The following is a 14119-nucleotide window of genomic DNA, read 5'->3' as shown; positions in this document are numbered from 1 at the left end:
ATCAATTAGATTATTGCAATCTTTAAGAGGTCATCTAGTTACCAAAGTCTGAGAAATAGGGTGAATCCCTTATATGTAGAGGAGCGTTATATCAAAAGATCAGAATGTTCTTTAAGAGATGCTTAGTGGGGACTGCAGGTAGAATTGAACATCAGATGTTCTCTTCCAGCTCTGATTCTCTAATTCCAAATCAAAAGCAACACAGGGGTGTGTTTCCTGGGTCTAAAAAATACAGAAGGCATGATTGTTGCCCACAGAAATCCAATGTAGTATGCACTACAGATGAAAGAAAACCATTTACCCACAGTATGTCTAAGAAACCACAGAATCTGAAATACTACCTCTCAAAGGAAATTTCCCCAAATCTGTGACCCCCATGCAAAAAATTGTCTAAATACATATTTCTGTTACAGAAAAAAGGACTTGGAACAATCTGTGTTTATATACCTAGAATATGTTATTTGTTAATTAGTGAATCCAATTCAGACTCTGTAGTTCACCGGTTGGAAAAATATGCGTTACTCTCAGAAGGTGCTGAGAATTTACTTGAAATTGGTTTTTGCTTTCATAAACAAGGCAAAATTTAAGTATTGTCTTAGAAATTTAACATGTTGAAATGTGCCGGCTTGTGCCAGACATTAAAATACATTATTTTTAATTCATCGAGAAACCTGGATAGTAATTATTAGTTTCCTATATGTAGGTAAGGAACCAAAGGTTTAGGAAGACTATAACTTGCTAGTAACCACACAGATAATTACTGGCACTAATAAATTGGTATTGTTATTTACACAAAAATATATACATATGTATGTTAATAACTGATATCAATACAATAAAGGCTTAAAATTTTAGTTCTAAGGAATTATTAATGTGGCAATAGAAGCAAAAATATAACCTATTTCATCTGCTCCTAATCTTTTCTTTTTGCAAATTAACTTCCTTTCCACTGAATCAACATACATATATTAAAGTCCACTTTTATGTTTGCCCAACATTAGCAATTTTAAATCCTGCTGGAAACAGTATCTATAAACTTATTTATATATGCTAATGTGAATGCACCACTACTATAGAAAAGAAAGTTATTTTAAATACAGTATTATGTAAAGGGGATAAGGAAATTAAAATTGATTGGTTATAAATGAAATTTTATTGTTTTATTTACTCTGTGGGATGAAAATCAAGATCTGTCAAGTGTATTTTAATCTTTTTTTTTAGAAAAAATGAAATTACTTAAGTGGGATTTTCCTAGTAAGGTTTTTTTGGCTGTTATTTCTGTTTGCAGAATCCACATAAATTTCCACAATAATAATTGACTTGAAATTTTAACACTTCTTTCTTTTCATAGAATTTTAGACATTAAAGCACTTGTAAATTTAATACAAGCATATGGTTTTTAAAGGAGGAAATTGAGATTCAGAAAGTTCGTGATTTAAACAATAAAACGTTTTCCTTTCCAAAAAACCTTCCAATCATTATTTCAGCTGAGATTTATTATTCTTCCTTCTTGATGACACATAATATCTTAAACTCTTTGGCTACTAAAGTTTTTGAGTTTTTACCTTTTTCTCTTTTTTTTTAACATTAGGTGCAAACTGCTAGAATCAGCCTAACTGAAAGAGAGGGCAGCAGTCAGAAACAACTCTCCTGAGATACATTTAAAGAAAAATATATATCTATATTGCATTTTACTTCCTCTGACCATGACTTTCAAAACTCTATTCCCCCCATATCAGAGAAATTCTTTAAAACACGTCACCGGCCAGCCCTAGTGGCCTAGTGGTTAAGTTCAGCGTGCTCTACTTCGGCGGCCCAGGCGCAGACCTTCACCAGTTGTCTGTCAGTGGTGGCAGCTGTGGTGGCAGCTCACATACAAAAAAAAAAAAGAGGAAGATTGGTAGCGGATGTTAGCTCAGGGCGAATCTTCCTCAGCAAAAAAAAAAAGCGTATCAAATCATGTCACTTCTCCCCTCTCATCCATTCACTGACTGACCTTTTTACTCAGAGTCCAATCCCAAACCCTAACAAAGAGCCCCATATCACCTCCCCACGCTCCCCCAACACGTGATGTCCCCCTCCTTCCACCTCCATTCACTGTCCTCCTCCCTCCTTCCCCTCCACACACACTGGCCTCCTTGCTCTTTCTCCAGCGCACCAGGGACACTCGCATCTCAAGACATTTCCACATGCAATTTGATTTCCTTGGAAATCTCTTCCATCAGACATCAACGTGGCTTGCTTTCTCTATTCCTTTCAGAACCTGCAGGTGTGTCACTCTTAAGAGGAAGGCCTTCCCTGATGACCCTGTGAATGGTAGCAGCCTTTCCCCATTGTCATTCTCTGTCCTACTGAGGTGGCTTTACTTACTGCCACCTAGCACATTTATGTATTGATTTGTTTATTGTCTGCCTCTTCAACTACAACGTAAAATCCATGGGAGCAGGGCTTTATTTTTACTGCCATATCCCCAGCACCCAGAAGAGCACTGACACAAGAAAGGCACACAATAAATATTTATTGAACTCATTGAATGAAGACATGAATACCATTTCACATTTTTTTTTTTTTAGCTGAAGTTCAAAGTTTACATCAGGGTTCACTCTTGCCTTGTTCAGTTCTATGGATTTTGACAAATGCATTATCCACTGTTACAGTATGATACAAATAATTTCACCACCCTAAAAATTCCTTGTGGTCCACCTATTCATACCTACCCCATCAGCTCCCAAGACCCTGGAAACCACTGATCTTTTTTACACTCTACAGTTTTTCCTTTTCCAGAATGATGTCATATGGTTGAAACCATACAGTATGTAGCCTTCTCAGACTGGCTTGTTTGAGTGTTTGAGTGGTTGAGTGAAAATAGCAGTATTCATTTCTGATTTATCTTCTGGGGGCTTGATAGCTCATTTCTTTTGTTACTGATTGATAAGCAATTATATGGATGTTACCACAGTTTGTTTATCCATTCACCTACTGAGGGACGTCTTGGTTGCTTCCAGTTTGGGGAAGTCCAATGTAACTCTTATTCTTGTTCCTCTGCAGGTGAGGTGATTTTCTTCCTCCAAATATTTTCAATATTTTCTCTTAGTCTTTGGTTTTCTGCAAGTTTAATACAATATGACTAGGTGTAGATTTTTTGGTAATCCTGCTGGTGTCCCCTGTGCTTTCTGAATCTATGATTTGGTGTCTGTCATTAACTTTGAAAATTCTCAGCCACTATTATTAAAGATATTTTTTCTACTCCATTCCGTCTTCCTGCTCCTTTGGTATTCCCATTACGCATATGTTACATCCTTTGTAATTGCCCCAATTCTTTGATATTCTGTTCCATTTTTTTCATTCTTTTTTCTCTTTGTATTTCAGTCTTGGAAGTTTCTACTGAAATATCTTCAAACTCACTGATTCCTGCCTTAACCATGTCTAGTCTAGTGATCAGCTCTTCAAAGGTATTCTTCATTTCTGTTACAGTGTTTTTGATTTATAACATTTCCTTTGAATACTTTGAGTCTCTATCATTCTGCTTCTGTTACCCATCTGTTCTTGCATTTTGACCACTTTTTTTCATTAAAGCCCTTAGCATATTAATCATAGTTATTTTAAATTCCCCATCTGAATAATTCCAAAATCTCTGCAGTATCTGAATCTTGTTCTATTGCTTGTTTTGTCTCTTTACATTGTGTTTTTTCTTTCATTTTAGCATGCCTAGTAATTTTTTGTTGAAAGACATATGTGATGTTTCAGGGAATAGGAATTGAGAAAAGACTGTTAGCTGTGAGGTTTTATGTTTATCTTGCTAAGAATTAGGCAGTGCTTACACGTGGGTTTTTTCCAGCTCTACTGAGATGTAATTAATATATAATATCGTGTAAGTTTAAGGTGTGCAACGTGATGATTTGATGCACATATATATCACAAAATCATTACCATAATAAGGTTAGTAAACACATTCATCACCTCATATAATTACAATACTATTTTGTGGTGAGAACATTTAAGATCTACTCCCTTAGTATCTTTCAAGTATATAATCCAGTATTGTTAACTATAGTCACCAAAATCTACATTAGAGCCTCAGAACTTCTTTATCTTATAACTGGGAGTTTGTACCCTTTGACCAACATCTCCCCGTTTCCCCCACTCCCTGCCCCTGGCAACCACCATTCCATTATCTGTTTGAATTCAGCTGTTTTCAGATTCCACGTATAAGTGTTATCACACAGTATTTGTCTTTCTTTGTCTGACCTATTTCACTTAGCATAGTGCCCTCAAGGTCCATCTATTTTGTCAAAAATGGCAGGATTTTTTCTTTTTTATGGCTTAATAATATCCCATTTAATATAGACCACATTTGCTTCATGTATTCTTCCATCATTGGACACTTAGGTGGTCTCCATGTCTTTGCTATCATAGTTAGAACAAGTTACAAAGTTTTAGTTGGCTCTGCAGTGGGTCCACAGTTGGCAGTCTTATTACCAGGGGCTCAGGCAGGCATGGATCCTGTCTGGTTCTGGGTGGATGGAACTGCCTCCAGTACCTTGTTCAATAGAGTGGCACAGGGACAAGTGTTCTCTTCAGGGTCCCCAGTTGAGTCCTCAGACAGCAGGCCTATTACCAGGTGCATGGATGTGTGTGGCTCCCACCAGGTCCCTGGAAGGGCTCCAGTCTGGCCACTGGACGGATCCCTGACTGGGCAGGACCGGCCCTGAAGCATGGCTGACAGGGGCTGGAACCGAGTCTCAGGGCTGTTTTGGGTTCCACAGTCAAGATTGAGGTCTGCAGACCGGGTTCTGGAGGCACAGATGGACATCTTCCTGCCAGGTCCCTGAGTGGTCTGGACTGCTCTCTGACTGCATCTGGAGGGCCATTTCAGGATCTCCTAAGGCATAGACATGTGTGGCATTTGCCTAGTCTCTGTGCCAGCAGGACTGCTCGTGGACTGTGGCTGGGAGGGGCTGGAATTGGGTTTATGGCCCTTCCAGGATCTCTCCTGCTGGGTCCCTGGGCTGGCAAGTCTGCTGGCAGACTGCAACTGTGAGGGGGCTGGAGCCAGGTATAGGGTCCTTTCAGGATCTGTGGGGGAGCAGACAGGAGTGTCTCTCACTGGGACCAGTCCCCTTAGGTTTCACAACCTCCTACCTGGATCACAAATCTCCCACAAAGAAACTTTTGTCCATGGATGGATGCCAAATTACTGTTGTTGTGGGACGATACATGCCAGGGACATCTTATTTGGCCATCTTGTTGACATCACTTTTTCTAGGCTGTGTTTAACGTTTGCTGTGGCTGCAGGTGCCAGAGGCTTCAATTTCCTCTATTATCCTCCTTTTTATCACCTCTGTTATCTTCAAGTTTCCCGAGAAACTCCATCTTTAATTGAGTCTATGAGCAGCTCTCTCAGTTGTAATCCACTGTAACTATACTGGAGCACTGTTGATGTGGTGGTAAGGGATGAGGGAGGAGAAGCATTCTGTAATCTTATGATTAAATTTCCGTTTTTATTTGGGCCAGAATCCTTGGACTGTGACCTTCAGAAGAGTTTATTAACCTTTTTGTCTCCCCTTCTATGAGACAGGAGGCTACAGGGGCTGAAGCTGGCTGACTGCCCTTCCCCCAGGTCAGATGAGCTTCTGGTAGAGTAATTTCGCTTAAGGGAAACCTTTGTGACAGAGAGCAGAATTCTCTGGGCATATTTCAAAATGGTGAATTTTCCTCTGTCCTGGCCCAAAGCATACTGGGATTTTTCTCTCATCTTCACTGTGGGGACCTGGTAGGACTCCTGGAGGTAAAACTCAAGAAAGTATAGGCCCCTCTGTAAGACTGGTCCCCTGGGAGTTCTAACTCTCAAGCTAGTCCACACTCAGCCTCCAGCAATACATCAACTACTGTTTAAGCATTCCTACTAGTTACCGGCTCCGGTGGATTTGCTCCAGGTAAGCTGTGATTCTCCCCATATTTCTAGGTGGTGATTTGCCCTGTGTTATAGGTTGAATTGTATTCCCCCAAAATTCATGTGTTGAAGTCCTAACCCAGTACCTCAGAATGTGACCTTATTTGAAATTAGGGTCATTGCAAAAGTAATTAGTTAAGACGAGGTCATACTAGAGTAGGGTAGGCCCCTATTTCAACATGACTAACATCCTCATTAAAAAACAAGAAGAAATTTGTGCATAGACATTGCATGGTCTGAATGATTGTGACCCCCTAAAATTCATATGTTGAAATTCTGACCTCCTAGGTGAAGGTAGCAGCAGGTAGGTCTTAGGGAGATGATGAGGTCATAAGGGTGAAGCCCTCATGAATGAAGGATTACCACCTTTATAAAAGACACCTCACAGAAATCCCTTGCCCCTTCCACCACATGAGAACACAATGAGAAGTCAGAGTCTACAACCCAGAAGAGGGCCTTCACCAGAACCTCACCATGCTGGCACCCTGATCTTGGACTTCCAGCCTCCAGAACTGTGAGAAATAGATTTATGTTGTTTATAAGCCACCCAGTCTGTGGTATTTAGTTACAGCGGCCCAAATGGACTAAGACAGACATGCACACAAGGAGAATGCCACGTAAAGATGAAGGCAGAGGGCCGGCCCCAGCTTAGCGGTTAAGTGCGCACGCTCCGCTACTGGCGACCTGGGTTTGGATCCCGGGCGCGCATCGATGCACTGCTTCTCCGGCCATGCTGAGGCCGCGTCCCACATACAGCAACTAGAAGAATGTGCAACTATGACATACAACTATCTACTGGGGCTTTGGGGGGAAAAAAAAGGAGGAGGATTGGCAATAGATCTTAGCTCAGAGCTGGCCTTCCTCAGCAAAAAGAGGAGGATTAGCATGGATGTTAGCTCAGGGCTGATCTTCCTCACAAAAAAAAAAAAAAAAAAAAAAGATGAAGGCAGAGATCAGGGTGATGCTTCTACTTGCCAAAAAATTCTAAGATTGCCAGCAAACCACCAGAAGCTAGGAGAGAGGCATAACAGATTTTCTTCACAGCCCTCAGAAGGAACCAATCCCACCAACATCTTGATCTTAGACTTCTAGCCTCCAGAATTGTGAGTCAATAAATTTCTATTGTTTAAGCCATTAATTTTGTGGTTCTTCATTACAACAACCCTAGCAAACTAATACATACTGTGACCTCGATTCTCTAATGAGTTTAAGAAGAGTTACTCATTTTCAATATTTCAGCTTTTTCCTTGTCGTAATGTTACCAAACATGAACACAGGTTCATTTACCCACCATATAATAAAGAACAAAAAAAGGGCCAATAAAGAAAAAAAAATGAAATGCTAGGCTTATCACAAGGAAAGAGATTTACTATTGAAAGGCAGCCAGACGAGGAGATGGGAGTTAGAACTCAGATCTACCTCCTTGAGAGAAAAAGGTAGGGGTTTTTATCTGGGGTTTTAGGTAGGGGAGGGGGAGTAGGTGGCCTTGCTGGTTGGGACTTTCCACCAGCCTGCATTTGGCTTTGAAGACTGAATTTCTTTTTCCTTGACTGTCTGGACTTTTCTAGTTAGTTTTCATCTTCATCCTGTGTTTGGCCTTGTGAGGCTGAATCTTGATATCCAGACCTTGACTTCCTGGGAAAGACAGCTCACTCGTATATTAAGGAGGGACAGAAATACCTGGTTAGTTTTAACAACAGTTGATTATGTTGAGTATGCACAGCTGCAGTTAGCAAAGCTTATCTCAAAGTTTTTGCTCTAGGGAAGATTTTTTAACTTCTTCATTCTCAGTTTCAGTAAGGACAGGACTGACGACTCCCAAGTTCTTTACCTGGCAGAATGGAAACCAAAAGTCCCCAATCCCCTGGTTTTTAAATTTTAAAATAATTTTTTAAACTTGTTTAAGGTTTATAAAAACCAATAATAAAGAGTTTTAAGTTCTATATCATGGAAAATTAAGGAGGGAAGACTCAATGTGACACCTGAAAAATAAGGGAGAGATTGATAAATAGAACATAAAAAAGAATGGGAAAGATAAATACAGCAATACAGGGACAAAGACAAACAGAAATAGAAAAAGCTAAGATGTGAAAGATATAGATTGACTCCCCAAAAAGAAAAAGTAAGAAATGTGTTACAGGAACCTATACATATATACGTAGAAAAACTCAGATACACAAATAGGCCTATGAAAGTGGAGAAACAAAACACACCCCTTAAATGCAGTCCTATTATGAGATATAATAAAGACTTAAATACAAAGCATGCAGAGTAACAGAATTCCATTTTTGTAGCATTCCAGTATGTTGGTTGTCTTAGAATATCATAATTAAAGATTTTATATTATGGTGCATTTTTACAACTAAAATGAGAAATCGGGTCATTACTTCTACATCAGTGGTCTCAACTTGTCTGCACATTACGATTACCTGAAGATAGTTTTAAAATTCCAAAGTAGAGGCCACAGGATTTAGACCAACTAAATCACAATCCCTGGGGACAGAACACAGGCATTGGTAGTTTTTGAAACTCCACAGGTGATTCTAACGCACAGACAAGTTTAGGAACCACTGTTCTAAGTAAATACTCCGCTGCATTGAGGAAACTAAATGAAGTACCAGACGTTCTTCTGCCAAAACTTCCTACTTCAGTAAATATAATAGAATCATCCTTCAGGTCTTACATTTTAGAAAATGTCTCCATATGACCAAGTTTTAATTAATTAATGCAAAGTCAGACAGGCCTAGGAAGAACCAGGATCTGAAATTATCTGCACCCACTGGGCAAGCAGGTACTGGGGAATGGATTAGGCTGGAGGTGTTATAGAGAAAGCTATCTCAGAAGCCAAAACAAAGTTCATGTCCACAAAATAATTGAAGGAAAAACACGAAAATCTTAGCATACTAAAGGATATGAGGCTCAGTCCCTCAGATGAGGGACAGATGAGGGCCTCTGTCCCTCAGAAACAGAGGGACTGTATCAGGCAATGAATGGTTCCCGGGCTTTGCTGGACAATAAAATCACTGGCCTCTCACCCTCAGATATTCAGATCTCATTGGTATGGGGTGTTCCCCAGGGCATCAGGATTTTTTTAATTACCCCAGGAGATACTAATGTGCAGTAAAATTCCAGAAACACTAGTCTAAGGGTTTTTCAGGAATTAATCACCCCTGCAGGCTGTTCAGTGCCCTCTGAGGTCAGGCCACTTGGAATGGCTGACCACCTGGAATGGTTGGCTACCTGGACGGATGACCATCTTGGATGCCAAAGCTGTGCTGCAGAGCTAAACATCATCAGCAGACCTTACAGGGCAGCCACTGCATCAGCTGTATGGATACACCCACACTCCTTCATTTACACAGTTAGCTTTGTACTCCGTGAGTAGCACATAGGAATTTGCAACTCCAGAGTCCAAGAAATTCGTGAGAGCAAAAAATATCTCATTACTTTAGTTCCTTTAAAAACATTATAATTCCCCTCACTGTTCCAACTCACATGGGTAGAGAGGCACTCCATTTCAGTCTTTTGGAGGATCCTTCCCCCAGCCCTAAGATTATACAAAGTTCCAAGAATTCTTTCAGAGAACAAAATAGTGTGGGAATATCTCCTCCCTCCTTTCATTGGTGACACCAGATAACCCCAAAATGCACATTATCCAAACCTACACATTTTTTAAAAGAATGTGGAAATCATCCTATCAAAAAAATAGATTTTATAAATAGGTTATTATTAATTAGGAAACAAATTTTGAATAAATCAATGAATTGATCATTTGGTAAATTTATTGAGAACCAGGTTTGTTTAATCCCCCAATTTGTATTTTGAACACTTACCACGCATAAGAAATTTCTTATAAATATTTTAGCCTGCAAAAGGATGCCCGAGACACGAATTCTATCTTCAGAATCTTATAACCAAACTTATAATCTAGTTATTCTAACATGAAAGAATAAAGTTGCCATGAGAAAAGTAGAGATTAAAAAAAAAAACTAAGTATTCAGAAAAGTGAGAGTGTACACCCAACATGAGAGAGAGAAAAATGAATCAAGGGGATCAGAGAAAATTTTATCATGGAAAATAGCAGTTGAGCTAAACTTTCAAGGATAGCTATGACTGGCTGATTCAATCTCACACTCGTTTCATTTGATTTCCATAAAAACCCATTGTGGTGTATGGAGAAAGAATTATTGCTATCATCATCATCATCATCATCATCAACATCACAGGTTTTCAAGTGAAAGACCTGAGGTGATTATACAAATAACCCAAGGTTACAAATCTTATCAGTGATAGAACTTGAACTTGAAATTCCATCTACTGGTACCTAAAGCTGAGCTCTTTCCACTCAGCCACGCCAGCTCAAGTAATGGATATTTACATGGTAATCATACTAAACGTTCTAAAAAGTACTTATTGTCAGTGGAGCCTTCTTTCCCAATCTGATTAAAATGTTTGTCTTGAACAATTTGCCTCAAACTTCTCTATGCACATGAGAAACTTAAAGATTCAAGGAAATGGAAAGTAACTCCTCATAAAAAATTGAGAGTACCAGACCAAGAAAACAAGGGCCGATTAGTAATCCAGAAGAAGCCAATCTTTGGTTAAATTATGATGACATTGACAAAGAACATTTTTAGTAGGATAACTCAATAATTTACTCCATTCCATTTTTCTAAGAAAGAGGGTTTAGGATGTCACACTGCTCACTAGGGACTGGATTAGTCAGGGGTCTCCACAGAAATAGAACCAATAGGCTGTATATATAGACAGAAAGAGATTTAAGGATAAGAAATTGGCTCACACAATTATGGAGGCTGAGAAGTCCCAAGATCTACAGTTGGCAAGCTGGAGACCAGGGGACACAATGATATACTTTCAGTCTGAGAGTGGTGACCTGAGAAGCAGGAGAGCAGGGTTGTTTCGAAAACTGGCCCCCATACACAGAGGGCAAAAAGAGACTGAAGAGTCAGGCCACTCCAGATTGGTAGATAGCAATTTTAACTAGCAAGGGAACTGACAGGCGAGGCTTGTCTCAAGCAGCCGCAAGTTGAGTACATCTCCGCACCCACCCGGCAGAATCTTAATTGTTTGTGTAGAGGCCTTAACTGGGTTCAGTTACGTCTTCAGTCCAGAAGGTCTCAACATATGCTCTCTCAAGGCCGTGTTCTTGAAAACAGCTCCAGCTGTGGAAACCATGGGTAGAGTGTACATACCAAAGATAGGAGAGGAGGTTGAGGAGCCTCAGATTGCCCGGGTCCATCTCACAGGTCAACCAGCAGTCCTGTCCTCTGGATCACCTCTTCCAACAAGTAGATGGTGTAAGTTCCAGTCTGAAAGCCAGCAGGTTCCAGATCCAAGAAAAGCTGATGTTTCAGTTCATGTCCAAAGGCAGGAAAAGCTAATGCCCCACACCAAGGCAGTGAGGCAAGAGGAGGTCCCCCATACTCAGTGCTTTTCTTCTCTTCAAGTCTTCAGTTGATTGGATTGATTGGATGAGGCCCAGCCATACTAGGTAGGCCAATCTGCTTTATTCAATCTATCCATTCAAATGCTAATCGCATCCAGAAAGACTCTCATAGATACATCCGGAATAATATTTCACCAAACGTCTGGGCATCCCAGGGCCCAGTCAAGTTGACACATAAAATTACCCATCACAGAGATAAAGGAGAATTGACACAATCACCCTGATTTGACCCCACAGGCCCTATCTGGAGAATCAAAATTAGGCCCTATTTGTTTTATTAAAATGCTTGAATATTTCTTGTGATAGACAATAGAGAACAAATGCAAATGGATGAAGTTGTAGTTTATTAATTTATATACAGTTCCTTTCCTAACTTTAACCTTAAAGAATAATGGGAGTTTCAAAGGTTAGATTTGGCAGTGACCACGAAGGACACCAGTAGACTGATGGGGGAAGTCATTGCCCCATATTTGAATCCCACTGCAACACCGCAGTGTGTCCTTGGATTTGGGCTAGTGCACTGAGCCAAGGCCCTGGGGGGCAGATTCTCCAGATCAAGCGCTGTCGACCAGCTCATGAAGCTTGTCAAAGAAATCCCTGTGTGGAAAGTGAATGCAGCATTCATGGCTCAATACAAAAAAAAAAGAGAAAAGAAAAGAAAAAAAATTCTGTGTGTGTTCTTCCAAAGTTTAGTTTATGTAATGGGTAATGGGACCAAATCGTCACTGAAAAAGTGTATTCAGCTATGGAAACAATGACAACAAAACATAGTAGTCAAGGCCCCATGAGCTTTATTGTTATTTTAACTTCCATGTACGGTATTCAATTCATACTAAATCTTCCCTGTTTTTAATAATTTTTGAAACTAAAATAAAACTGTGTGACAGAAATATTTAGAGATAAGCCAATAAAGTGTATGTTTTAGTCAGCTTTTACTTCCATTTCTTATTTTCTCATGTTGCACTGTCTCTCTTTTGTGTGTGTGTGTGTGTGTGTGTGTGTGTGAGGAAGATCAGCCCTGAGCTAACATCCATGCCAATCCTCCTCTTTTTGCTGAGGAAGACCGGCCCTGAGCTAACATCTATTGCCAATCCTTCTCCTTTTTTTTTCCCTTTTTCTCCCCAAAGCCCCAGTAGATAGCTGTATGTCATAGTTGCACGTCCTTCTAGTTGCTGTATGCGGGACACCGCCTCAGCATGGCCGGACAAGCGGTGCGTCGGTGCACGCCTGGGATCCGAACCCGGGCTGCCAGTAGCAGAGCGCATGCACTTTAACCACTAAGCCATGGGGCCAGCCCCTGTCTCTCTTATTAAAGAAGGAATCTGACTTCCTCTTCTTGCCAGGAGATGGGAAGAAATAATTTCCTTTCAATAAGGAAATATGAATACCGAGAAATTGTCTGAAGATTGTAATAACTAAAATGACAAAAGACTGTCTAGAAATACGCATTTTGCTTTTGGAAATAAACATCATCCTGTATGATCTTGAGAATACAACAAATGAGCTTCTTCCCCTCTTGCCAGTCAGGGAGAGCAACTGCATAAGGCAAATGAAACTCAGAGTGTTTTATAAAGAATTATAACAGCTCTTGTTTTCAGAGCCTCCTTCATGTAATGCGGTCTTCATCTGTGTTAGTCTTTTTAAATAGCTATGTAGTCTTCACCCTGCAATGTATATATGTGTTATTATCCCTACACATAGAAAGGAAATTAAGATGATTTTCAACTCATAAATCTAGTAAGTGACAAAGCTAGGGTTTAAACCTTGGTCTATTTGTCCCCAAACTCAGTGTTTGTACTATCCCAATTCATGAATATCTAGATTATATGTCTATCAAATCTTTGGGCTTCATCCTAAAATCGTACATAAAAACGCAGAAATAAAATTACAAACTTATAGTAGAAAAAATCCATCGTGAAGGGAAATTTGCATTAGCAAATATTTGAGAAGAAACTATTATGGGTAATAAGGACACTCTCTCTAGAAACTGTAGGAAATATAAAGAGATATAATAGAAAGTCCCCATCTTCAAGAAAAGAACCAAGGGAAACACGTGATTTATAATGAATGGGATAAGGCCATATGAGTAATAAGTCCTACAAAACATCAGTGGCAAAAATGTATGAGGAGGAAGGATTCATGTGGTCTGAACTGACCAAGACAGACAGACTTCAGGCAGAAGAGGGACTTACATGGGACTTGAGTGCTGCAATGGATGGCAGTCCAATTCAGAGTCTTAACCCAGCATCCATGGGGACATGAGCAAACCTCAAGGAAATTGTATGTGAAAATTTTGTCCATCTGAGCGTTTTTCAAGGAAGACCCTGTGGTCTTCTGCAGATTTTCAACTGTGTCCATGACTTAACCAAGAGGCTAAGAACCACTGAGGGGGCCGGCCCCAGGGCTTAGTGGTTAAGTGTGAGCACTCCGCTGCTGGCGGCCCAGGTTCGGATCCCCGGATGTGCACCAAGGCACTGCTTCTCCAGCCATGCTGAGGCCGCGTCCCACGTACAATTAGAAGGATGTGCAGCTATGACATACAACCATCTACTGGGGCTTTGGGGGAAAATAAATAAATAAATAAAATTATAAAAAAAAAAAAAAAAAGAACCACTGAGGTAGGAAAGGAGGCATGAAAAGAAGAACTTTTGCTGTGTCAAGATGGAGAAACATGAATGTGGAACATGTAAAAGGTGTGT

Source organism: Diceros bicornis, chromosome 16, assembly GCF_020826845.1.
Source record: "Diceros bicornis minor isolate mBicDic1 chromosome 16, mDicBic1.mat.cur, whole genome shotgun sequence".
Lineage (NCBI taxonomy): Eukaryota > Metazoa > Chordata > Mammalia > Perissodactyla > Rhinocerotidae > Diceros > Diceros bicornis.
The sequence above is the reverse complement of the archived record's forward strand: the minus strand, read 5'-3'. Positions refer to the sequence as shown.